Below are 26,770 nucleotides of genomic sequence, written 5' to 3'. Positions count from 1 at the left end.
ACCATGGGGTAAACCAAATAAATTACTGGCTAAGTGTCTTTTTGGTAGTAGAAAATGTCAGGTTAATTTCAATATTGTAACTTGTTTAGTGCTTGTGAAAAAAATTGTTAAACAAATTTTATGTACCCCCTTTAAGGGGCTGTATCTTAACAAGGGATGCTCCAATGAAGTTTCTTTATATGAAAGATCTTATCTTTTTTTCGATGAGGAATCACCCCCTTAAATGTTTTACACTTATTTAGTTACACCCTGTATTATAAAATTTTTGGATTCTTCAGAAAATTCTAAACAAATTTCATGTACAATGTCCTGTACCTATCTTCAACTGTTTCGGAAATATTAAGTGTTTCCAGATTTATTACAAAAATTAACATTAAAAAAAAGAAAATTATTTTATTACAGAAATTCGCTACAACACACTCAAAAACTAATAAATAATACTGTTTATTTATTCATAATGTTTATTTATTCATAATGTAAAAAGCAAAAAAACACATTATTGTCAATGTAGGAGATGTTCAAAATGCTCGCCGCGAACCTCTTAGCAACATCCTAATCTTAAGAGTCTGTTCTCTGTACACTGCTAAGGTATCGCTGCGGGGTCGGGTGCACGGGCGTTACAGCTGGAGGCGGAGACTATCGCTCTCCCACTACGATGATTTTACAGTGGACGTATTTAGGTTGATTTAAACGTGAAACTAACGTTACAATTTTTACTTCAATAATTGTGTCAATTTAGAATTAATACAATTATTGTACCGCAATTGTACAAACAAATTTCATCGCAATACAAAATTGAATAACCGACATCCCGTGGACGTCAATTTAACGCTCCTTCTCTTTTTTGGTTTTATGAGAAAAAGTTATTCTTGATGAAGAGTTCTGCATGGCCTAAAATCCAAAATGAAATAATCAGATTTCAATTTTTTGCAGTCGTATACGAGGTTTGTCGAAAAATGTAAATTTTGCTCAAGAGTAAAGTACCTTTATTTTTTAAAATATCGACAATCGTTATTTAAAGTTGATCCAAATAGAAAACTACGGTCAGGTATCCAATATTATCCATTTACCATTAAAAAACAGATTTTGTTATTTTTACAAACTCTTCTCCGTATTAGCATTGATAATTTACGTCTAGAGATAGACATTAAATCTAACAGGTAAGGTAGTCGGATTTTTGTAATTTTTGATATTTATGGTATGTGTAGTTTGGACCTTGAATAACAATTTTTCGAAGTAGTTCTACGCTACGTTCATAATTTACCGAGATAATCGATTTTGAAGTTTTACCTGACAGCTAAATCCACTAGATGTGACACACTCCTCAACTGGGAGCGTGGCCTAATAGGTAGCGTTAGGAACTGACAGTCAGTATATCGCTAGTTCGAGTCCGTCGCGTGAAATTTTTTTTTTTTTCATAACGCACCATATGGTATTTTATTATTTTTTTTCATCTCGAAAATTATGAACAAACGAAATATTATAATAAATACTTATGTATATGTAGGAATATTCAAATATTTCATTAAAAAGCACAATTGGTTGATAAACAATATTTATTATGAACTAACAATAAGATTTCATTAAAAAAAACAAACGAGGTCAGGTAGGATGTTCTTTTATTTTATATTTATGTTACTATTTGACACGCAGTGTGGCACGAGCCAGAATAGTAGTTATCATAAAAAAAATGGGAAGCAGAAATTTTTTAAGCATCTAGCTTCCTTTCTTTTTTTTCTTATCTCGAAAATTATGAACAAACGAAATATTATGATAACTGTATGTAGGAATATTTTTCAAGTGTTTAATTAACATTTTGAGCTAGGTTGTGTGGGTCGTGATTAAAAAAACACACCTGCTCGGGCATAGAAAGTTTCTGCTTCCCATGTTTCTATGATAACTATCATTCTGGCTTATGCCACACTGCGTAAAATTTCAAATACTAAAATTAAAATAAAAAACCTACCTGACCTTGTTTGTTTTTTTTTAAAGAAACTTTATTGTTAATTCATAATAAATATTGTTTATCAACCAATTGTGCATTTTAATGAAATATTTGAAGAATATTTCTACATATACGTAAGTGTTTACTATAATATTTCGTTTGTTCATAATTTTCGAGATGAAAAAAATAATAAAAAACTATATGGTGCGTTTTGAAAAAAAAAATGTCACGCGACGGACTCGAACCAGCCATCTCGTGACTGTCAGTCCCGAACGCTACCAATTACGCCACGCTCCCAGTTGAGAAATGGGTCACATAATGCTAGTGGATTTAGCTGTCAGGTAAAACTTCAAAATTGATTATCTCGGTAATTTATGAACGTTGCGTCGAACTACTTCGAAAAATTCTTATTCAAGGTCCAAACTACACATACCATAAATATCAAAAATTACAAAAATCCGACTACCTTACCTTCTCCTGTAAGATGCACTGACAAACCAATGGAATTTTTGATAGCAAACGTCAAAACGCTAGTTACAATTTATAAAATACAAGAAATGGCAGCTCTGTTAACTTCTTAGGAGAAAATTTAAATAGTTTTGATTGTGGGAGATGATTATAAAACTCATCAAGAAGCGGCAGTCATTTTTAATAACAGGCATCCGAATAGAAATCTCGGAGAATAAGTTCAATATGACCAAAAATAATTAAAAATCGTCAATATTCATCAACGAGCACTCGATCATAATTGAGTTATTTCACTAGTATGACCAGGTGCATTTGGAAACAAAAAACGTATACTTTCTCAAGAAAAACGGCAAAAAACGAAAACGGGATTATTGTCGGCATTTCCTTTAATAAACATGGGCTGGGATGGAAACGCCGAAATGTTGTGCTGTACAAATTAAATATACTATTACTATTAAAAATTTAATTATTACCGCTGATAGTGCAGTAAAAACATTTATTAAAAAATACATTTTTTAGTTTTCCGCTAGAAATAACGTTGCCTGGCTGTGCCGTACAACTTTTAACTCAAGATAGTTTTTATATCAATCTCTGATATAATATCTAATTGGATGCAAAAACTTCTTCCAATGAAAATAAAAGAATCGAACCCCGCAAGATCGATTAATTCAATACTCTCAATTGAAAACGTATAGATTATCACTGACTAGATATTTCTTTGAACTCCGGTCCTGTCCGCAATTACCAATCTCTAAGCCCATCCCACTGAGTAAAACACACGTGGTTGCAGCATTTAAAATATATTCGTTTCTGAAGTTGTAGACGTTCGGGATTTAGCATAGAATTTTGAGTAATTTTTATCAAATCAATATAATTTTGGTATCATTGCAAAGCTAAAAGATAGACCCACTTCCCTCTTGTAAGCAATTTTTGATTTAAGCCTTTATTTTTACGTAAATAAATTGTAAATATGACGATTTCTTGCATAGTTTACTCTTTAAATTTAAACAATTAGAAACCAATTTTGAAAAAACTGTTACAAGACAGGAAAACACTTTGTCTTTCGATTGTTTTTTTATTTGGGCCGCTATGTTTATTCGTTTTCCAAATATGTGTTATGGGCCGAACCCTTAAAATGGGTTTATTTCAAGCGCGTGACGGACTCTTAAATAGAAATTTCTTCTAACGTTACTCAACATCTCAGGCGTGACCGATCTAATCGCAACCGTTATTCGTCTTCTTAAATCAGCGAAGTCGAGGAGTTTAGTTTTGCATACAATACTTTTGACACATCCCCATAAGAAGTCTAATGGTGTCAGATCAGGGAATTCTGCTGATGGCCATTCCATCGATCCTTGCCTCCCTATTCTCCGATATAGAAATATTCGGTTGAGGTGCTGCCTGCCGGACATTGATTTGGTAATGGGGCGGTGCTCCATCTTGCTGAAACCATATAATATTCGTTGCAACTTGTCAGTTTGCTGGATCATTATAGTTTGTCAAAGTTGGCACAACATTATTTTAAAGCAGTACTAATAAATTATCGCCATTCAAATTGCCATCAATGAAAAAGGGGGACCTATGATATGATCTCCAACAATTTCTGCCCAAACATTAACCTTTTCAGGGTATTGCGTATATTCTTCTGTAATTCAGTGAGGATTTTCCCTAGATCAATAGTGGCAACTTTGACGATTAGCATGACCGTGAAGAGTACATTCATCAGAAAACAAAATACGTTCTAATTGGATCACATTGTTATCTAACATTGCCATAATTTGTTCACAAAAATACGTTCTTCTATCAAAATCGTCTTGTGAGCTCTTGAGTTGGTTTCGTTTTATAGGGATGCATATTATTTTCTTTTAATATTCAAATAATCGATGAATGGCTAACATCGAACATTGGGGCTGCTTTTCAACTAGACGTATGTGGGTTTTCCTCAAACTCAAGCATAATATCCAATTAGGTATCATCACTTATTGCATGGGAAGATTTTATCTGCCTTACATGTCTAAGCTAGCGAAACTGCTTTTCTATTTTACTAATTGTCCTATGGGATATAGGCGGCTTTGGAAATCTTTCATGAAATAAGCGAACAACTTCCATTTGTGTCCGTGTGTTATCACCATAACCAATCATCTGCAGAATTGTTATTTTGTGCGTTTCTATTAAATGCACCATTTTTCTGATATGCAGTTAACAACTATAACACTGACAACTACTGTCATGCAGGCAGACAACACGTTGCTAAGGCCAGGCGTTTTAAACAAAAGTAAACAAAACTATTTATAGTTTCTATTTCGCATCAGTAAAAAGGAACGCTGAAACAGTTTTTGCTTACTTTCTCATTATCTGTTATCTATTATTCTGTTCTTATCTTACTGGTGGGAACTCTGAATATCGGGACGTTTTGGTATAACTATGCCATGTTAATAGTTATCTAATGGACTGAATGTACATTTATATAAATAATTCTGTGACTAACTGGACTTATAAGTACCCCTAGCCTCCTTCTAGTGACTCCGTGTAGCAATACAGGACGGACTAGTCAATCTCATTTAATCTATTCTAATAACTTGGAAAATCCGTCTAAAAACCAGCTATTTGATCTATTATTATTTTTTCTAACTACTTCTAACAACTTATTCTTGAAATTCCTACGTTCTTTGGAATGCATTTCGCGCATTATTTGAAATATCGATTTTTCTCTTGCTCAACACATGACCCCAACAGTCTAAGTGAACTTGTTCAAAAACACTGTTAAATTTCACGAAGCCTTCTCCGAAGGACGGTCTTGTGGCGACGCTAAACCTACTTGAAAACCATTAACTTTTCGATAAATTAGTGTTGACTGAAATATTTTATTTTTTGGCCCATCTGTTCCGAGAACTAATAAATAAATTACCACTAAGTCTAGAATTTTCTGAAGAATCCAAAAATTGAATAATGTACAGGGTGTTGCAACACCCTATATAAAAATCTTTTGTTGAAAAAAATGCGTAACTAAAAATACAATCGACGTGTCAGAGCGTTTTTTCGAACACGCCCCCATTTATTTATTATTGAATTTATTCCATTTGGCTGATACACACTGTATATCAATACAATTTTGCTTAGTTAAAAAGTTATCGTCCTTCAAAAAAAGAATGTCAACGTGATAACCGCCTACTAGATAAATTACAGTTCGATAAAATTTCTACTCTATGCCAATCATGCCATATAATTGATTTTAAATACATTTTTTGTTCAGAAATCGTTAATTTTACGAAAAAATTTCAGAAACCTCTTGGTAGAATGAATGAGGCTATCTGAAATGAATTTTTAAATGATAAGGTAGTAATAAGAAAACAAGTTAGTTATGAAACAAGTCTTAGGGGTGGCTTTTTCTACCCCTTGCAACCGTAGGGGAAAATCAACAGATTGTTTACTGAGTGCCTTCTCTATAGCAGAAAATGTCTAATTAATTTAATTTCTGTCACTTTTTTGGTATTTCAGGAAAAAAATTAAAAACTACTTTCTTGACACTTTTTAAGTGTTGTATGTCACAGGGGATGTTCAAATGAGATTTTTTTTATACGAAAGATTCACCTTATTTTTCCACAGGGAATTACCTACCCCCTGAATTTTTTCGCACTCATTTGTATAAATCTGTATAAGACTTCTAAAAGCGGAAATGGTCTGATTATTTCCTCTTCTATTAAGTAGTATAATTTCTAAGGCTTATTTTTTTGTATAATATGTTATTTATATTTACGAACATATACATCCAATTTTTTTTTACAAAATTTGAACTATTTCAGTTAAAGAAGTTTGTTTACATATTTCCACTATTAATTAATTAACTAAAAGACCAAAAAACACCATACTGCGCTGAAAAATGAAACTAGCGTCACCCACCGACACCCAGGTGTAATTTTTCTTTGTTTCCGACTCCTGAAAATCCTAATTTATTACGCCCTACCCTCCATCTACTTCACCTACGACCAACACCCAGCATGGAAGCCGGCTGCGTGCCGGCTCGATAAAATCGAAAGCCAATCTGGAGTCTGACACGGAAATATGTAAACGCGGAGGTAAACAAACATCCACCCCGTACCAATATAAAATGGCCCCACGGAGTCGGGCAAGAACTTTTATTAACAATAATGCAACCGACGCCTCGTTCTGTTCCGCAACTGGATGAATATTTTATAAGGAGGGCGAGTCGGGGAATAAAAACATCAGGCAAATTACTAGTTTTACGAGAAACGAGATACTAAGCGGGCGTATAGAGCTGCTGTTAAACGATAAAAGTGTATCAGGCACGTAGCCTCCACCAGGAAGATGATTTCATTAGTAGTTTAATATAGCAAACAAAATCACAAGTTAAAATTAAAAACGCTTCTGTGTATTTACCAAGGTGATATAATACCTCTAAATAAAGTAATACTATTATACTAATATTGCCTAGAATTCTTATTGAAAACTTGAATTAATTACAAAGTAAATGATGTTCCAAAAGTAACGCAGGATTTGAATTTAGTGCCATAAGGATGGAGAGTGTGTAGCTGAGACTGTGCACAAATTACGTAGAATTTTTTATATAGAAGGAACGTTCCGAATGAAACAACTGTGAAAAGATTAGTTCACAAAGGAATATGGAATATGTTTTTTAAACCTAAAGCACAATATTAAATCGATTCTAGGCAAAACGGATTAAACATCTGCACCCAAAACACTCAAAAATGTAATAAAACAATTTTTCTTACATTTAATGCACATAATCTTATAAATAACATTTTAAATGTCCGTTTGCACCGTTTAGAATTTAAGCCAAGTTCAACTGAACTTGGTTTAAGTTTAAAACTAGGTTTTAATAATCAGCTTTTGTACCACTTACTGCCGATTGTAGATTAAATTAAACTGAGCTTTAAGAATACTCTTTAGGGATTTTATTATTCTGTTACTTATGTCCACTGTCGAGTTATGTTCCGAAAAAAATATGTCAAAGACAAATTCTCAAACCTAATAACCTAATTTATTTTATCTCTGATAAAGCCGAACTATTGCAATTGATACTTGTACAATTATTCTGGACACTGTTGATATGTCTATCCCTGAAAAGTCTGTAATGGCAGACAGACAAATGACCAGCACAAGAATATAACCGAAGATCAGTCAGCAATAGTTGGATAGGAGATACACTATTATTCCTAGAAATACAGATTCATATTAAGAATAAAAGCTTTTTATAACTCCAAAATTCTGATTTCCAGTTGCATCGTGTTCATGCCGACGCGACGTGTTCGTAAAACTTACATGTCACTTGGATATTCCAACTCCTCTTCAATTAAAGTTAGCAGATGTAATGTGGTCTCTTTTTTTTTCAACCTAAATATGCGGAATAAAGTCATATTGTCTAGATTATGAAATAGATCATTTCTAATATATATTTCTGTGGGAAATCGAAAGTCGTGAATATCATAATCATCCAATACATCAAAGTCAGAATCTGAATCCATTTCAATGTTCTCAATGATGTCTTAACACCACTCACTCATTCACAGTCTAGGAAAAAGGAAGAAATACCTATTTAAAAAAATATAACTAGCAGCTAAGTACTGTCAATAGTGTTAATTTATATTTTCTCATTAATTCAAGCGGTCAAATTTCAGGGATTAAATTAATCCTAGATTTGAAACGGTGCAAACAAAATGTTATATTTTAATCCAAGTTCAGACTTAATCCTGGATTAAACACTACGGTGCAAACGGGCATTAATGTACAAATTAAGTCAAATATACTTGCGTCATAAAAAAAACTTTTTACCTCTGCCCCGTTCACCCTTTTCTCCCTTCTACGCAACCCCTGAAAGATACTGAAGAATATCAAAAAAACATTTATCTGTCAGTCTAATATAAACAATAATGAAATGTTTCTAGTTTAAAAATAGGTCAATCCACTCTTTCCATTCGAGCGTCCATCCCATATACATTTTTCTTCCTTGTACCTCCATCTTGTTTCTCTAACTTTTATAAATAGGCATAAAAATAGGGTTTAAGTATAATATTAAGTTCATTTATAATATTTTTTGTTATAGTTTGATATGAGTCCCTTTTCCTCTCACTGATTAAGGTGCTGCTTTATAGTGAGACATAAAGTGTTGTTCGTGTGAATAAAGTGTTGTGAGAAATCAATGTTTTTACATGACGTAGAATTTCTTTTATATTCAATTCTTTACTTAAGTGTCTTTTAGATGTTATGCAGTTGAATGTGGGAGGTCAGTAGAGGGGGAAACGAGTAAGAGTTTACTTTTATGATTATAAACAAGTATTTTTACTAAAATTGTGCCTGAAAAATATGTATATGATTCTGTACATCAGATGTAAAAAAAAATATTTTATTACATTTTTAAGTAGGTACTTATTTTTTAATGTTCGTGTTGGGGGGAGTTGTATCCGTTTTGCATAGAATCGATTTAATATTGTTTCTGAAGGTCCAAAAAACATATTCCATCCAGGTTTGGTTGCAGAGAATAACAAAACAGCCGAAACAGCTTGTTATGGTCGTTCAGCCGAAAATATTGCTACGGTGAGTGATAGTGTGGCGGAAATTCTCGTAACTTTAGTGCACCGTCGGTCATTTCATTGCAATTAAACATTTCAAAAAGCACAATGCACCGGACATTCGTTTATTGGATGTTGGAGAATCAACAAGTGGTGATTTTGCTAAGAAAGTCATCTTTAGCGACGAGGTGCGTTTCCTTCTTAGTGGGTTTGTGAACAAGCAAAACTGTCTAATTTGGGGCAGAGACCCAAAGACTGACAGTGGGGTGTGAATTTTACGTTGGCAGTTTTTTTCTTTTTTGAAAATAATGCTGGAAACAAAGTGACTGTCAATGGAGAACGACATCGAGAGATGTTATTGAACTTTTTGTGGCCTCATTTGGATGATATAAATTTGGACGACACGTGGTTCCAGCGGGATGATGGCACGTGAACCTATCTCCTTTAATGAACAGCTCATCTCACATAATAGTGAGAAAATTCTACTAATCCTAGTTTTGTGTACCTATGTATGTAAAAATATTGTCAATAAATTAGTTACGGAAATCGCGTAAAAGTCTTTCTCGAATCCGTACAAATCCAGACAATGCGAAAGAGTGATCCAGAATTTTCTTAATAGAAGTCGAGTATGCTAAATGAGTCACAGAGGACATTGTTTGTCCAATATCCTCTTCATATTTAATAGTAATGTCTGCCCTTTAAAAACATGTAAAAACTTTTACAACTTTTTAATTAATAAAATCTTTTTCCTCATATAAAATCCTGCGTTTCTTTTGGGACACTGGCCATTAAATTTCTTAAAAAAAATGTATATTTTATTATTAGCTCCCGCACTTTGTTATGATATTAAGGTAATTCATACAAATAAATGTTTTTTAAATCTTATCAATGTCAATATTCTTCGATGCAAGAAATCTAGACATGCAAAAGATATCACAGTAGATAATGATATGTTTATTTTATATAAATAAGAAAACAATGTTTATATGGGGTCTCTAAGGGTTTATATTTAAAATATAGAGCGTAACTAAAATACTTAACCAAACTGTAATTCTATAATATAAAAAGGTGTCTATAAACTTGTGTACGGTATTCGAGATATAATGATGGTTCAAACTGAATTCAAATTTATTTTTATTTATAGATATTGTAATTCTTTGAGTTATTATCTACTGTTTTCCAAAAATAACTAAATATTATGACATTTTTAATGATTTTAAATTTTCCATTTATATTGAAAACCGTACATCCTAGCAAGAACAGTATATTTTTAATGTTTTATGATAAAAGTGAATCAAGTTTAAAATAGCAAAATATGTAGCAATATGTATCTCGGACGGTTTATAGTATAATTGTCGTTTATATAATTTTGATAAATTCACGTTATAAAATCTACTGTTTATAGCTCAATTTATATACTTATTCTAAAAATAAGGTACATAATATACAGCGTGGTAAAAACGTTCTGCATAAACGCATATTTTTTTCATTCGAAATTGATGACAGTGATAATTATCTAAACAACGGTGTGAAAATTTCTATGTCTTACATAACAATTTTTTTTAGAAAAATGCACCTTAAGTTCTTGAATGCAATAATTTGCTGTCTGAGGATCAAATGCCTTAGAAAAAAATTTATTCGGCAGAAAGCATTTCAGATAACTTAAGTTGCAACTGGTGTTATGTAATATTTGCGGAATTATTCATCAGATATTGTCAGGATCCTGATTAAACTGCAAAATTTAGAACCAAGTTCAACCGCACAAAATCCAAATAGTATGTAGCAAATTAAGGTCGACTTTTTGTCTTCGAGTTTGCCGATAAATTCCTCAAAAAAAAAAAAGATCCAAAGAAATGTTTACTTGAAAGGAGTAGATTACCTGAAATATTGAAGACTAAAAATCAGTACCGATTTAACATTCTTTGGTGAAATCGTTTAATTCGAAATGGCAAAACTTAGTGAACGCGAAAGAATTGATATTTTGAGGATGATTGGTTTCGGCGATAAGTTACGAACCCATCAAGAAGCTTGCCAATTATTTAATGCAACGTACCCTGACAGACCACCAATTACGCAATCTACGGTTAGTAGGGTACTGGCAAGGTTTGAGGAAACTGGTAGTGTGAAAGATGCTCCTCGTGCGGGTCGTCCTAGAGTAGATGATGAAACTAGATTGAATATCCTGGTGGAGCTCCAGGACAACCCTCATTCTAGTACAAGGTCGATTGCATTGAACAATGATATTTCACATGTAACTGTGGTGAACTTTCTCAAAAAAGAGAAATTTCACCCCTATAAGGGTCACTTGATACATGCATTGACTGAGGACGACCCAGACCGCCGTCTCCACTTTTGTGAAGATTTAATGCATCGATGTAACGGAGACCCCGACTTCCTCAAGAACATAATTTTTTCTGACGAGGCTACTTTTTATCTTAATGGATCGGTGCATCGACATAACTGCCGGTATTGGTCTCAGGAAAACCCGCACTGGGTGCAAGAAGTAGATCATCAGCACCCCCGAAAGGTGAACGTTTGGGCGGGAATAATAGGGCGTCGTATTTTAGGCCCGTATTTTTTCGAGGAAAATTTAACTGCTGCTCGCTATTTGGATTTCCTGCGGTTCGATTTGGTCCCAAGCTTAGCAGAGTTATTCCCGAACAACGAGGATCCTGATATTCCTGAGGAAAGAATTTGGTTTCAGCAGGATGGTGCACCGCCCCATTATGGAGTGCAAGTACGGGAGTACTTGAATAACACGTTTACTGGCCGGTGGATCGGGCGACGCGGAACAATCGAGTGGCCTCCGCGTTCGCCTGATTTAACACCTCTAGACTTTTTTTTGTGGGGCTATTTGAAATCGCGTGTGTACACAAACAGACCAGGTGATTTGGAAGAACTTAAAAACCGTATTCGTTTTGAAATAAATCAAATCGACCCGGGAATGCTTGAACGAAGTGTAGACGGCGTTTACACACGCTTAGGACAATGCCAAATGGTACAGGGTGGGCAATTCGAACAATTTCGCTAGACTTACACAAACATTAGTGTAATTTTACTCGTTTGAAATGTAATTTTGTCAACTTTGTCCTTTTCGGAGCCATTAATAGTGTAAGTAGACAATTATCACTTATAAGAACTTAAGGTGCATTTTTCTAAAAAAAATTGTTATGTAAGACATCGAAATTTTCACACCGTTGTTTAGATAATTATCACTGTCATCAATTTCGAACGAAAAAAATATGCGTTGTCATTTAAAAAAAAAATATGTCATCGCTGCCGTAAGTGGATTATCGAAAAAAAATAACAAGGTGCCCTGGATCAAATAAAAATCGACGGGTCTCACCGTTTTTCGAAAAATAATTGTTTAACGTAAATATGAATTTTATGCAGAACTTTTTTACCACGCTGTATAGTACAACATTTTAAAATTATATTCAAATAATATTTGTAAAATTCTAAGTATCACAAATACCTGTATTTAAAGTATTATTACAAGTACCTCTCACACGCGTTTGGTCTTTCAATAGTAAAACTAGCAAAGAATGACGCAAACCGCAAAAAACCTGTGATTTTTGCCCGTTTTTTCACAATTCGCAGAGAATTAAAAAAAATACATAAAAATATGTTTTTGGTTACAAATTACTTATCGTAAAAAACTGAAATGAAGCTTTTAGTATTTTGAAAATTTAAAAAATCACCCCTACTTAAGGGTTGAAAAAATGCCAAAAATAAAGAATTTGAATATTAGCAATTGGTATAAAAACTATTAGCACGTGAATTATCTTAATATATTTTTTTTGTGATTTTTTACAATTATTTCTGATATTCTCTATTTTTGGGGATGATTCCACCCCTGAGCGCGCTTAAGGGTAGATTTTCTAATTCAACATGCTTATTTAAGTCATGAGAATAAATCTTTCTTTGTATCAAGAATCATTCGATAGAAAAATTCATCATTTTGGGCGTCTTTTCAACCCCTAAAGAGGGGTGATTTTTGAAAATTTTCAAAAAAGTAAAATTAATTTCTTACGACGAGTAATTTGAGATCAAAAACATATCTTTATCTATTTTCTTTAGTTCTTTGCGAATTGTGAAGAAACGGACGATTTTTGCGGTCACTCTTTGCTTGCGAAGGGAATTTATAATTTTGTAAAATATATAAAATCTAAAAACATAAAATAAATATTATATTAAAATAATATGCAATTAGTATAAGTACATAGCATTTAATTACTTACGACTTTATCCAAAGATTTGTTGAGGACTTACCTGAAAATGAAACAAAATATTAGGATAATTACAATTTGACACAAATATGCTAGGTTTCAGTCAATATTAAACCTGTAAATTGGTTTCCATGTCCATTTGAGCAAACGCTAGAGCGTTTATAGCTTTTTTTATTTCAATTAGTTATGTGCTCATACATTTAAACGGCGAATTACACTGATAAAAGTTGTGGAAATCCACATAGTATATTTACATATTTTTAATGGTTTTTTTACACAAAAAATGTAAATGAATTGAATGAATGATACATAATTACACTACATTTGCGACGTATTCTTACCTTTTATATTGTACTTTTACATTTTAAAATGTATTATTCCTAATCCTTTATACTCGTAAAAGTGTGAATCTACATAACATGATTTTTCCCTTACTTAGGTACGTCGTAACCCGTCTCGAAAAAATATTAAAGTACCTATGTAAAAAAAGTTATTCTTTTTATATATTATAAAATAATAATGCCTAGATTTTTTCTCCTTAAAAATACAATGCAATTTTCCTTTTTCTTAGTAAAATTACACATTAGGTGTCGTAAATATACATATTCATATCGATAATGTAAATTTACATTTTATATGAATTACACAAAAAGTGTAAAATTACATTACTTACTGTGGTGGCAAAATAACCAATGATAGTGTAATATTAAATAAAATTTTTATGGGCGCAAACTGACATGTGGCGAAACAATTACAAATTGATTAGATCCAAATGAACATAAAATGTAGGTATGTATTAATTAGGTACAGTTGATCACAATGATTGGCTGAAAATCATTTGTTTAGCATTTTTTACTTACTTGAAACTAACATTTTAAATACTAAAGAAATGTAGAAAATATTTATTTAAGTGCTTTAAATTTCTAACAAAAACAACGCGTTTCATATACAGTTTGGAACAAATAATATGGAAAACTAAGCTCTAAACCAAGTTATTACAAAATCCATAAGCAATTTTCGGGGTACTCGAGATTCTATACAAATACGTAACGAAATAAACGGATTCGGATAGGGAGATAGGGTCATCAAAGGCGTGTAAAAACTCCGAAAAGCGGACAAGATCGTCGTTGCGAAGATCAAATTGGATTTGGAGGTAACACAAACCAACACGCTGTATCCATGGGATGCAATTTTGAAAATTAGATGTCGAGCCTAGGCCTTCCCCTAAAAACTTGCGTACAATCGATATGATTTAAACTTTGTACAGAGGTGGGATTCCCCTATGTCGTCTAAATATGCGAGAAATAAAGGTTTTGAAATAATTATTTTATAAATAAATATCCTAGTTTAAAAGATGCAGGATTATAGGAGTATATGTATCAAAATGGCGTGTATTTTCATGAATATTACACCAAGAGAAATTGCTTGATGCACTAGACTCAAATTTTTGAACACAGAAAAGAGTATTACTACGATAGTTCCGTTAAAAGTAAACGACACACAATGCTAAGGCTTTCGTTCTTTCACTCACGCATATAAATCCAATAGAACATACATAGCATCAATTAAAATCTGGCTTTAGACATAGTAATATGTCCATATGATCTACTACTTCCAAAAAGTTTAGACAGCAGCGCAGTCGTTTCGCGATCTCAATGAAATTTTTGGTGAAAAGACAATCAAACGTAAAACACTGTATACATGATTTAATAGCTTCTAATCCGGTGACACAAGCCTTAATGATGAGGAAGAGAACGACTATCGGATAATCAAACCAAACCAAACCAAAATGTTGGACGAAGACTTCAATGAAAACCATTCCACGACCGTCCGTTGTTTCAAAAAGCTCGGAAATGTGTGGAAATTGACTGGATGAGTCTCCATGAACTCTCCGAGAACAACAAAGCCAACCGGGTCCGAATTTTCAACAAATTGCAGCTGACAATTGAGCAAACTCCGTTTTTGAAGAATCCCGTCACTGGAGATGGGTGGTTGCTTTTCAAAAACCTCAAATGAAAAAAGGTTTGTGTTTCGTCAGGTGAAACATCAAAAGGAATAACAAAAGGCGTCCACTGTCAGAAGGCGATGTGATGTGTTTGGTAGGACAGAAGAGGAATCATACACTGAAAAATTATCTCAAACGGCATCTGCTTTTCCAGATGAACATCAACATCGTCTTGCATCTCGACAATTCGCGTTCACACGTTGAGCGTCGTGTTATCGAATCCACCTCCAATAAGAGGTAGAAACTTCTTCCTCATCATCCATATTCTCCCATAGAAGAGCCTACTGACTATAACGTCAATCACTCTTGAAATAGTGGCAAGCAAACAAAATTTATGACGATTTGGATGAATTGGTGACTAATGTTAAAGCGTGGATTAAATCTAAGAATGGTAACTTCTTCGCTTGTGGAATGGACGTTCTACCAAGCAAATGGGAATCAGTTACTGAAGTCGATGGTGAATATGCTCCTAAATAATGAATTAAAAATGTCTATTATTTTATATCACTTTTTTTGAGTAAAACTATTAAAAAAGGGTCAATAATTATGTACCAAATCAATATAATTTGGTATGTCAATGTCACATGTCATCTCAATATCTAGCTAGACAGAAATTTTCTGAGATACAATTCATTGTCGACCTGTTTAGACCTTCTGTTTGTTTTATGCCTTAGTGGCAAATTGTACGCAGGTATCTATTAAATAGTTTACCATCCCAATTTGTCGCCATCTGACTCTTATTAGTTTGAACCAAAAGTACAATTATTGATGGTAATTAGACGCTTATCTAACCTCATTTATCATATGGAGAAATCATATGAAGAAGAAAAAATTCCAGGTGTCCACAATTATTTTTAATAGCATTAATATATTACTTCCAGTTCAGTCCACACAAACCTTGTGTATGTAGGCAATTTAATAATTGTTAAAATCTAAGCGGAAACGTCATTCTTTTCTCTTCGAATGTGTTCTCTTTCTAATTTATCGTAGGTATTTTTCGTATATTTCACTTGTATACACGTAAATTCACGAATCTGTAAGTATCATGGATAAAGTTGCATCACCACCATCACAGAACTCAACAAAGCGAAATGTCCAATTGGTCAATATGTTACCCAATTCTTTATGTAAAACAAATAACACTTCTTCAAACTTCAAGCAAAATATTAATTTTAGAGTTATTTAAGGTTAACTTTACGTTTGAACTCTACATACTTAAACTGACATTCTCAACATTTTGCATCTAACTTATCAGATCGAATTAAACTATCTAATCAGTCAATTGAAGCGATGCAAAGACAATGAAAGATGAACTGAAAGTAAAAGCAATTTTGTAAAGAGCATTCACCAACATGGATAAGTAAATCAAATGTGTTATGAAGCAGAAGGACTCAAAAAATAATCGACAATTTACTTTATTTAAGTAGTGTTTTATTATTAAATTAAATTATCCCTTTTATTGAACAATTCATTGTACAATTTTCCGAATTTCTGACAAACAATCGTATTTGTATAACCATTTATTGATCAAGATTTCGATTTATAGGTTTAAAATTTAATAATAATTTAATTTGAGGAAAATTACGAGAAATATACAACAGCTGCAACTGTTTCTCCCATTATGTTTTAATTTTGTTGCACGTGACAGTATCAGTATTCTTCTTTTATTTTTCACCCTACCTGCTGCAAAGCTAATTTTAATAATGCAACATTTAAATACCATTTTTCGGATATAAAATGAAAAATGTAACAAAAAAATATTTACATAAATTAATTATTTCCTACCAATTAAATATATATTTCTAGCACTGAATTTTTTTGTGTAGATATTACTACAAAAGCAGTAATCAATAACATGCCTGATAAACTGTTTTCTTCAAACCAGAATGTCTTAATTAATTATTACTGATGAACTAAGCTTATTTAAAAAAAAAATGGGTATTTTTGAAATCGTTAATAGATAGTATAAAGCTGATTTATAACTGGAAAAACCCTCGATTTGTTGAAACTAACAAATTTTCGTTTAAAAATACAAGGTTTTCGTACTCGTACATTCATCGCAATACGCCCATTGTGTTTTCAGCGCAGAAGCTATTTTCCAATGTATGTTTCAATTCAATGCCAACGTTCAATAGGATTACAGTAAATGCGATTACAACTGAAGAAAGCAGACATGTAAGAAGTCTACAACAACGTTTATTTGTGTTGTTCCAAAACCTCTAAGCGCTACAAAAATACATCGGTTCAACTTACTGTTTCTATTTGACGATGATAATAAAAGTCTTTTTAAGTTAAAAATAAATGTATTACTGGTTTTTTTGTTTTATTTTAGTAAATTTTTTACGTTCACGTTCAATATGCACGTATACAGGATGATTCAGTCATAATATTATTAATTTTAAGTGACGATAAGAAAAAATGAGAATATGCTATTTAAAAAAAAATAAATGCATATTTATGCTAAAGAGAATATTTTTAAATCATTATTTAAACCCCTTTTTGGACCACTGACCGTATTATTCGGTTACTAAATATAGTTTTTCCTGAGTTTTTAATACGCAGTGAACGACAAGGTGTATACCGATCTCTTTACCTACACATATGAATGAATAATATATTTTTTACATTATAAATATTAACAAATATTATTTATTTGTTAATAAAAACAAATGTATAAGGATAATAATTGTTTTCTAAGTCTTAGTTAAAGGTGTTTCAGAAAGACCTTTCGTAAATACAGGGGGTGATAATACGTCAAAAAATAAGAACTTTTTGTCTTATGAACAAAATTAATTTTAATGCAACAAAATAGCAACGAAAAAGTAACAAATAGTTATTTTTTTGCGGACTGCAAAAAGTGGCCTGTTGACTTTTTATATATCCAATACGCTAAGATCTATCAAGTCAAACAATCGTTAATTTTATACTGCCTTTGTTGAAATACCATAAAATTTTTACATCGCAATTACGTTGACGATTATTATAAAAATCATTATAGCCGAGCTATTTATTATACCGACTTCGCCTCCACCTAAATGAAAAACTATAAAAGGGGAAATCCGGGCTGAACATCTTTTTTTAATGGTTTAGATTAGAAGAACCATAAATATTCCAGGGCCCCGTAAAAACGCCCTTAATGCCCTTTTTTCTCGAGAACGATCAGCCATCACAAGCAGCTGGTGCTCATTTTGGCCACTGATATCCAATACTATTTTTATTAATAATAAATTATTTATTTCTCAATATTTACCAACAGATCATCGAGTGTCGCTCGATGAATAGTATTTACTTGGTTATCCTTAATTGTGTTTTACAGTTTGGAATAAACTGTAACCTTGTTCGCGTACTCAACTAATTCAGGCAGCAGGCGCACTATGTATCATTTTTGTTTTGTACAAAAATCAAATATCTTTACTCAGAGAGTAGATAAAAATATGAGCCTGGTTGCAAATGGAAGCTGAATGGATGTAGAATATGGGAAAAATATGACTGAGTCGATTTTTTTTCTATATGACCTTCGAATGACTAGGCAAAGTCTATGCAACCCAAAAATTTTATGGATTTTTCTAATTATATCGGTCCTAATTCTCTTAAAACTTATCTATAAGTCACTGCTTACCTTCTACAGTGTGTTTATTTGACATTTATTTGTAAAATAAAAAACAGAAACCTAGGTTGATAATTAATCTTTAATTTGTGAATAATTTTCTTGCTTAACAGTGTCAAAAAGCTTGAAAATAAATTTTTCTGTATTTCTTGCCGTTTAAAAGTTATAAGCAATATCGTCCTAGAGTCTCAAAAGAAATACAACCTAAAAATCACATTACCGGTAGAAGGATCAAGTAGTCGTTGGAAAATAATTGAATATTCGTTGTTTAATTTAAAGTGCATAAATGTCACAAAATACTTGTCATTACTCAATCAATTAAATATAAAATAATAAATACAGCCTTATACATAAATAGTTTTTTGCAACTTTAAATACGTAAATACTTACTGATACTTAATTATAATTGCATTTTTAAGTGGAGGTAAACATTTCGGTTAGTGTATAACCTGGTTCAGATCATATCAAAAATGTAGCTCCAATCAGTAGATATTTTTGGGATAGCCGAGATAAGCAGAACAAAGACCTTTTTCGGCTCACCGCAAGACCTCCTTCAATCAAAAGCCAATACGAACCTCTAGTGGTTTCCAAATTGAAAAAGATTGCCCAACTAATTAAACCAACGACCTATCTCCCGCAGTGCAGCAGAATCACGAGCCCCTCGGGCGGTATTATGCCAAGAAAAAGACGTACGGCGCGGCAATTGTAAAGTTGGGACATCGCGGGACAAGTAATTATTACATAACCCGCTAGATTTATATTCGAAAGTTGGTAGAAGTGCACCCGATCTCCCTTCAGGGCTTCGGGTAATTCAAACTTATTTGTTTTATTGGTGTTTGCTTTGGAGTTCCCAGTGTTTTCCCACCGCGGTTGTATGTTTTAAGTTAAGGGAGTTCGATGGCTTTATTTATTTTCGAGGAACGATCGCGTTCAAGAAATGACGCCCAATAGGCGTGCCATAAAAATACCGGATTAATAAATTTTTCTCAACTTCAGTTTTCGAGGTAATCTAAGAAGTTGCGTTTCAGCTGGGACAAAGTATAAATTGCCGAGAAAGACAGAACCGATGTTTTTTAACTGTAATATTTAGGAAAAAATCAGGCTTGCTACAACCCACTCAAAAACTAATAAGTAATACTGTTTAGTTATTCATAATGTAAAAAAAAACAAGAAAAAAACATTAATGTCAATGTAGGAGATGTTCAAAATGCTCGCCACGAACGTATTGATGGCATCCGAACCTTAAACAGAAATTAACCGATTTAATCGCAAGCGTTATTCGTCGTTTTAAGTCAGCAAAGTCGAGGGGTTTAGTTTTGTATACAATACTTTTGATATATCCCCATAAGAAGACTTCTAATGGTGTCAGATCAGGGAATCGTGTTAGCCATTCCATCGATACTCGCCTCCCTATCCACCGATTTGTAAATATTCGTTTGAGGTGCTGCCGGTAGGGTTGCCAACTCGAAAGAGAGCTAAATATACGATCTTGTAATAATAATATTAATTGCAATTGAAACACGGCAAATATTTTTTTACAAAACATATATTAACAAAATAATAAAATAACAAAAATAAACTTAGACTTTTTCTGAAAAATAACAAAAAATAAACTCGATAAAAAACATAATATTTTAAATATAGAAACAGGCTTTTACTTAAACTTATATTTTTTATGCTTTTAACTGCATCCAAAAATGTTTCATCTGATTTAATAATGTCAAAAAACTCTGCATTCGGAATTAGCAGTGGCAGGAATGCTTAGAGCAAAATAAATCAGAATGAATACATTTTCGAGACCCGTTATATTTTGAAAAATGAATGACCATTTTTGACTAGTTTTGTAACCATGCCAAATTGAAAATGGTAGATCGCTGTTGTCTGTTGTTATCATTCAACGTTGCCAGGTTGTGCGCCAATAATTAAAATCTTAATTTTTTTCGTATTTTTGGAATTTTAGAACATTTTAGTGTAAAGGAGGACAAATTGCGTCCTCCGATGTACCTGCGGAGGACGGAGAACATTTAGTTCCAAAGGGAGACTGTCCTCCTGGTTGGAGGACGGTTGGCAACCCTAGCTGCCGGACATTGATTTGGTACTCCATCTCGATGAAAGCATATCGTATTCGCTGGACCTTGTGGATTTGCTGGCACGACATTATTTTGAGGCAGTGCTAAATAATTATCGTCATTCAAATTGTCATCAATGAAAAAAGGACCTATGATATGATCTCCAACAATTCCCGCCCAAATATTAACCTTTTCAGGATGTATGTTCTTCTGTAATCCAGTGACGATTTTCATTCAGACCAATAGCGGCAATTTTGACGATTGGCATGACCGTGAATTGTAAAGGTGCACTCATCAGAAAACAAAACATTGGATCACATTGTTATCTAATATTGCCATCATTTGTCACAAAAATACGTTCTCCTATCAAAATCGTCTTCCATGAGATCCTGAGTTGGTTTCATTTTATAGGGATGCATTTTACTTTCTTTTAATATTCGAATAATCGCTGAATGGCTAACATCAAACATTGGGGCTGCTTTTCAACTAGAAGTATGTGGATTTTCCTCAAACTCAATCATAAAATCCAATTTGATATCATCACCTATTGCATTGGCAGCTGCTTTTTTTATCTGCCTTACATGTCCAAACTCGCGAAACTCCTTTTCTATTTTACTAATTGTCCATTGGGATATAGGCGGCAAATTTGGAAATCTTCATGAAATAAGCGAGCAACTTCCATTTGTGTCCGTGTGTTATCTCCATAACCAATCATCTGTAGAATTGTTATTGTGTGCAATTCTGTTAAATGAACCAATTTTCTGATATGCAGTTAACAAAATGCAAACGGCCATAACAGCTGCAACTACTGTCATGCAGGCAGACAACACGTTGTTAAGGCCAGATGTTTTCAACAAAAGTAAATTTTTAATTCATGTAAGTAAAAAAGAACGCTGAAATGGTTTTTGCTTACTTTCTTACTATTAAGAACTAAATGAAAAATAAGTATTGAATGTGTTGTAGCGAATTTCTGTAATCAAATAATTTTCTTTTTTTAATGTTAATTTTTGCAATAAATCTGAAAACACTTAATAAGTGGAAATATTTCCGAAACAGTTGAATATAGGTATAGCACATTGTACATGAAATATGTCTAGAATTTTCTGAAGAATCCAAAAATTGAATAATATACAGGGTATTATATCCAGGCAGGTATGAAAACACGACCCGCTGAATTATTTTTTGCAAATAGATTTACCTAAATAATATGAATAAACATTTTTGGAGCCACTGACTCAAGCGATAGCTGGGGTGTCTCTGTTTAAGTGTTTACATAGATCACACGTCTTTAGATTTCAAAAATTTGCAGAAAAAAATATAAAATTGAGTATCTGTTTTAATATCTCTAGAACTCGGTCTACGACGCTATTAAGTTAATAACAGAATGGTCTAAAACTTAGCTTCCGAAATCCCAATACACCATCATCAATCGATTATCATTAAAATTATCAATTAAAATAACTTGATATATAGTCCGGTATTTGTTGAGATAGAATTCCAAGAAGACTCCTGCGCTACTTTCTTGGAATTAACCACATTCGACACCTGAGGTAGAAAGTCATTGTCAGCGTGGAGTTCAAGGTAGCAGCTTGCAGTGCATACTGTGTTTTGTAGTTACGAAGGCGTGTTTCTTTATTCGTTTTCTAGGAATTCTAGCTCAACAAATATTGTACGGACTGTAAAAGTTATCCATTAATTTAAAAAAATAATTTATGAAAATAGTAACGAAGAGAGCACGTACCCGAGGTTGAAATCAATAATATTGTAAGCCTACAAATAAATTTATCTCTTTAAGTAACGATATTGTGGGAAACAATTACTCTACGGACTTCAGCCCCGTTCTCACAATCCGTATACGTCGGTAGATTGACATCCAAATAGTTCGTTTCCCTTTAGGCGTAGCGAAGAGAACTAATAAGGTCGAAACTGGTCTATGCCTGGTCATTTTATTGACAAATATCCTCAGCTATTTACTAGATGTTGCGATTGCATTTCAATGTTGGACGGGGTTTTATTCAGTAGAGTACTCGTTTCCCACAATACCATTAATTAAAAACATTCGGGTCCCTTTATTATAGTACATTATACTATAAGGGAGAGAAATGCGTTATTTTGGCAGAGATGCAATTTGAATGCAATGCACCGAGAACAAAATAGCATCTCTCCCGAATGGTATATACTATTTTTTCCACGGTCTCATTAACTTAAAAACACATATTTTGTCATTATGAAGTAAGTAGCACCAGAATTATTGTATTCGGATTTGAGCATTTATTTAGTAGTCGTTGAGTTATTGTCATAACTACAAAATAAACAAACAAAAAGAATTGTCAAATTAAGGTGCTAGTTTGGTTTAGTTTAAAGTTTGTTTAGTGCACAATGAATAATTGTGAGTCGGAAGAGATTGTGGAGGCTGCAAATATTGCAATAAGCAATTTGCTGCCTACGAAGTCAAGATCTTTATACGATATAGCCTACAATCGGTTCAAAAAGTGGTGCGCCGAGAAAAATGTTCAAGTATACAGCGAGAATGTTTTGTTGGCATACTTCAGTGAAAATGCAAAGAATTACAAGTCTTCCACATTATGGGCGCAATATTCTATGGTTAAGTCATGCTTGATAATTTACGACAACATAGATATAAGCAAATTCCCCAAGCTGATCGCATTTTTGAAAAGAACCGGTGACGGATATCAAGCGAAAAAATCGAAAATATTGACAAAGGGTGAAATCGACCGTTTTCTATCAAGTGCAGATGACAAAGAATTCTTAATGATTAAGGTAAGATTACTTTTGTTGTTAGGTATTTCAATTATTAAGTATTTTGATTTTTTATAGGTTGGATTAATTCTGGGGATTGCCGGAGCTTGTCGAACTGATGAACTAGTCAATTTAACTGTAGATGATATTGAGGATGTAGGCTCTTCCTTGATTGTAAAAATTCCAAACACTAAGACAAAGATTCCACGAACCTTTGTGGTTACCGATGTGGGAAATATGCTTGAATTGTTTCGAAAATACCTGTCCCTTCGTCCTCCCCACGTCAAGCATAAGCGCCTTTTTTTGTACTACAAAGCAGGAAAATGTAGTTCGCAGCCAGTTGGCAAGAATACCATGGGAAAAATTCCGAGTGTAGTAGCTTCGTATTTAAAATTACCTGATGCTGCATGTTATACTGGTCACTGCTTACGAAGATCTTCAGCGACATTACTGGCAGATGCTGGTGTGGATATCACGACAATAAAGCGTCATGCTGGTTGGAAATCAACGACAGTCGCTGAGGGTTATGTCGAGAACTCCATTGAAAATAAGACCAAAATTGCTAATCAGGTTTTAGTAGGTACCACTACTAGCGCAATCACAAAAACTGTAAATGTAAGCGAAAGTAATATTCCTTCTAATATTAATTTTGATAATTGTACAAATGTAACAATTAATTTAAATGTCAATAAATTATTTCAATGTTTCAATCTTTTTTTTTGAATGAAAAACGTTCTCCATAATGTAAACACCCTTGGGAGCATTATACTCCCTTGGGAATAAACGACTACTTCTGTTTTAATTTTGATGTCATAGAAACTGATTTCTACTCCCGACCGTGGAAAAACATTTTTTTTATTACATATTCAATAACCGGGAATTCATAAAGCATTTTCGGGACCGTGATGAATATTCTAGTTTCAGTAACTCGGCTTATTCAATTCCAAGTTTAATAGACTTCCTACATTGTAGCCTGCCGGTTAACAATGTCCTTTTTAAATTTAATCAAGCGACCCGCCGTCGCAGGCACGCATCTGATAAAGGGGCTAGACCGGAATCCTATCATCAGGAATCTTCTTTTTGGCACTAAACCACGTGGAAAATTTAATTTCCTATTACCTTCCAATGCCAGTGTAATTTTATTTCATGTAACTAGGGGATTACCTTTTCGTGGCTTCGCGAATTCGACTCGGTGTAAAAATAAAGTGCACACGTGTGCCGATAATCGTTTCGAGCGAGCGTCGGTGAGATTTCAACGTGACCTCTTCAGAGTTTCAGTCATTAAAAATAGTTTCACGCAAACACCCTGTTCAACATCACTGATGTAAAATCCATTTACTTTCCTCAGTATTTTTTTCTTAAATATTACAGAAATTTTATTAGTCAAAGTATTTTTGTTTCCATTACATTGAAACTTGACCTTTCCATAATTGAAAATAGTTTTAAATACTCAACAAATTTGATCAATTACATAAAACCAGTTCACTTCGGAGTATCAGTTTTTTAGTCAAATTCCTATAAAACCCAATGCATTGATATTTCATCTTAGGTTTAGGTTACATTAAAAATAAACTCATATACTTAACAAACACTGTTTTTTTTTAATATTGTCTCAGGTGCTTAATAAACACTCGATTCATCAAACACTTAGATAAAGGATGTTACAATATCCGTTATTACGAAACTTCACTTCTCTCAAGTTTTGGTCCTAAACATTAGCTCAGGTACTTAATTTACAGCCGTTTTATCAAACACTTAGATAAAAGATGTTACAATATCCGTTATTATGAAACTTTACTTCGCTCAAGTTTCGGTCCTTAAACATTGTCTCTGGTGCTTAATTAATACTCGTTTTATCAAACACTTAGAGACAAGATAAATTACAACATCTGTTAATACGAGACTTCACTTCTCTGAAATTTCGATTTTTAAACACTGTGTCAGATGCTTAATTAACACTCGTTTTATCAAACACTTAGATTTACCAAAAATACTTAAGAAATTACTACTAACCAAACATTTTGTTCTTCAAAATCCATTTCTTTAAAATTTGACTTTTCGAAGTTTTCATTCTTGCTTTTCAAAATTTCTTGCTATAAAATGATTAATCATGAAAGGTTTCGATCATTACATATAATAATTTCAGTGTACTTAACAAACAGTAATTTTTTCAAACACTCATGTAAAATCCTTTTCCTCAATAAAAGTAATACTACTAAATATTAAACAAAGCACATATATTTTTCATATAAAATCCATTACACTGGAACATGACCTTCAAAGTTTCGATCATTAAACTTAATTTCATATTTCAAAATACTCTTTTTATCATACTTGTAAAATCTCTAGCCTTTTTTTATAAAATTACTTTAGAGATTATTAACCAAAGCACCTTGTTACAATATTCATTATTACAAAACTTCATTTCTCTGAAATTTCGATTATTAAACATTGTCTCAGGTGTTTAATAAATACTCGTTTTATCAAACACTTAGATAAAACATAAGATACAATATCCGTTATTAAGAAACTTCACATCTCTCAAGTTTCGGTCCTAAACATTGTCTCAGGAGCTTAATTAACACTAATTTTATTAAACACTTAGATTTACCAAAAATACTTAACAAATAACTACTAACCAAACATTTTCTTCCTCAAAATCCATTTTTCTGAAATTTGACTTCTCCAAGTTTTCATACCTCAAAATTTCTTGCTACAAAATTATTAATCATTGTTAATCGATCATTACATATAATTTCAGTTGCTTAACTAACACCCATTTTATCAAACACTTAAATAAAAGAATTTTACTAAAATTTAAAAAATTACTCTTTATAAATGTACCTCCCTACAAAATTAATCGCACTAATACTTAACATTTTCATTAAAAATATTTTCATGTAAAAATCCTTCCCATTTCCCAGCAAATTGGAAATTAATCTTAAATAAAACACATTTTTCCTGCAGTCACTGAAACTTCGCAGTTCCAAGGTTTCGATCACTAAACATTTATTCGAGTGCTTAATAAACAGCCAACATTTCTTTATCAAACATTTAAATACTCGTACATCCCTTGTCTCTAATACCTAAATGTTTTTACCAACAAAATTTTGGAAATTATTTTTAATTACAGGACCTT

This window comes from Anoplophora glabripennis, unplaced genomic scaffold (genome assembly GCF_000390285.2).
Source record: "Anoplophora glabripennis isolate ALB-LARVAE unplaced genomic scaffold, Agla_2.0 scaffold666, whole genome shotgun sequence".
NCBI classification, from domain to species: domain Eukaryota; kingdom Metazoa; phylum Arthropoda; class Insecta; order Coleoptera; family Cerambycidae; genus Anoplophora; species Anoplophora glabripennis.
This window is presented reverse-complemented; position numbering follows the sequence as displayed.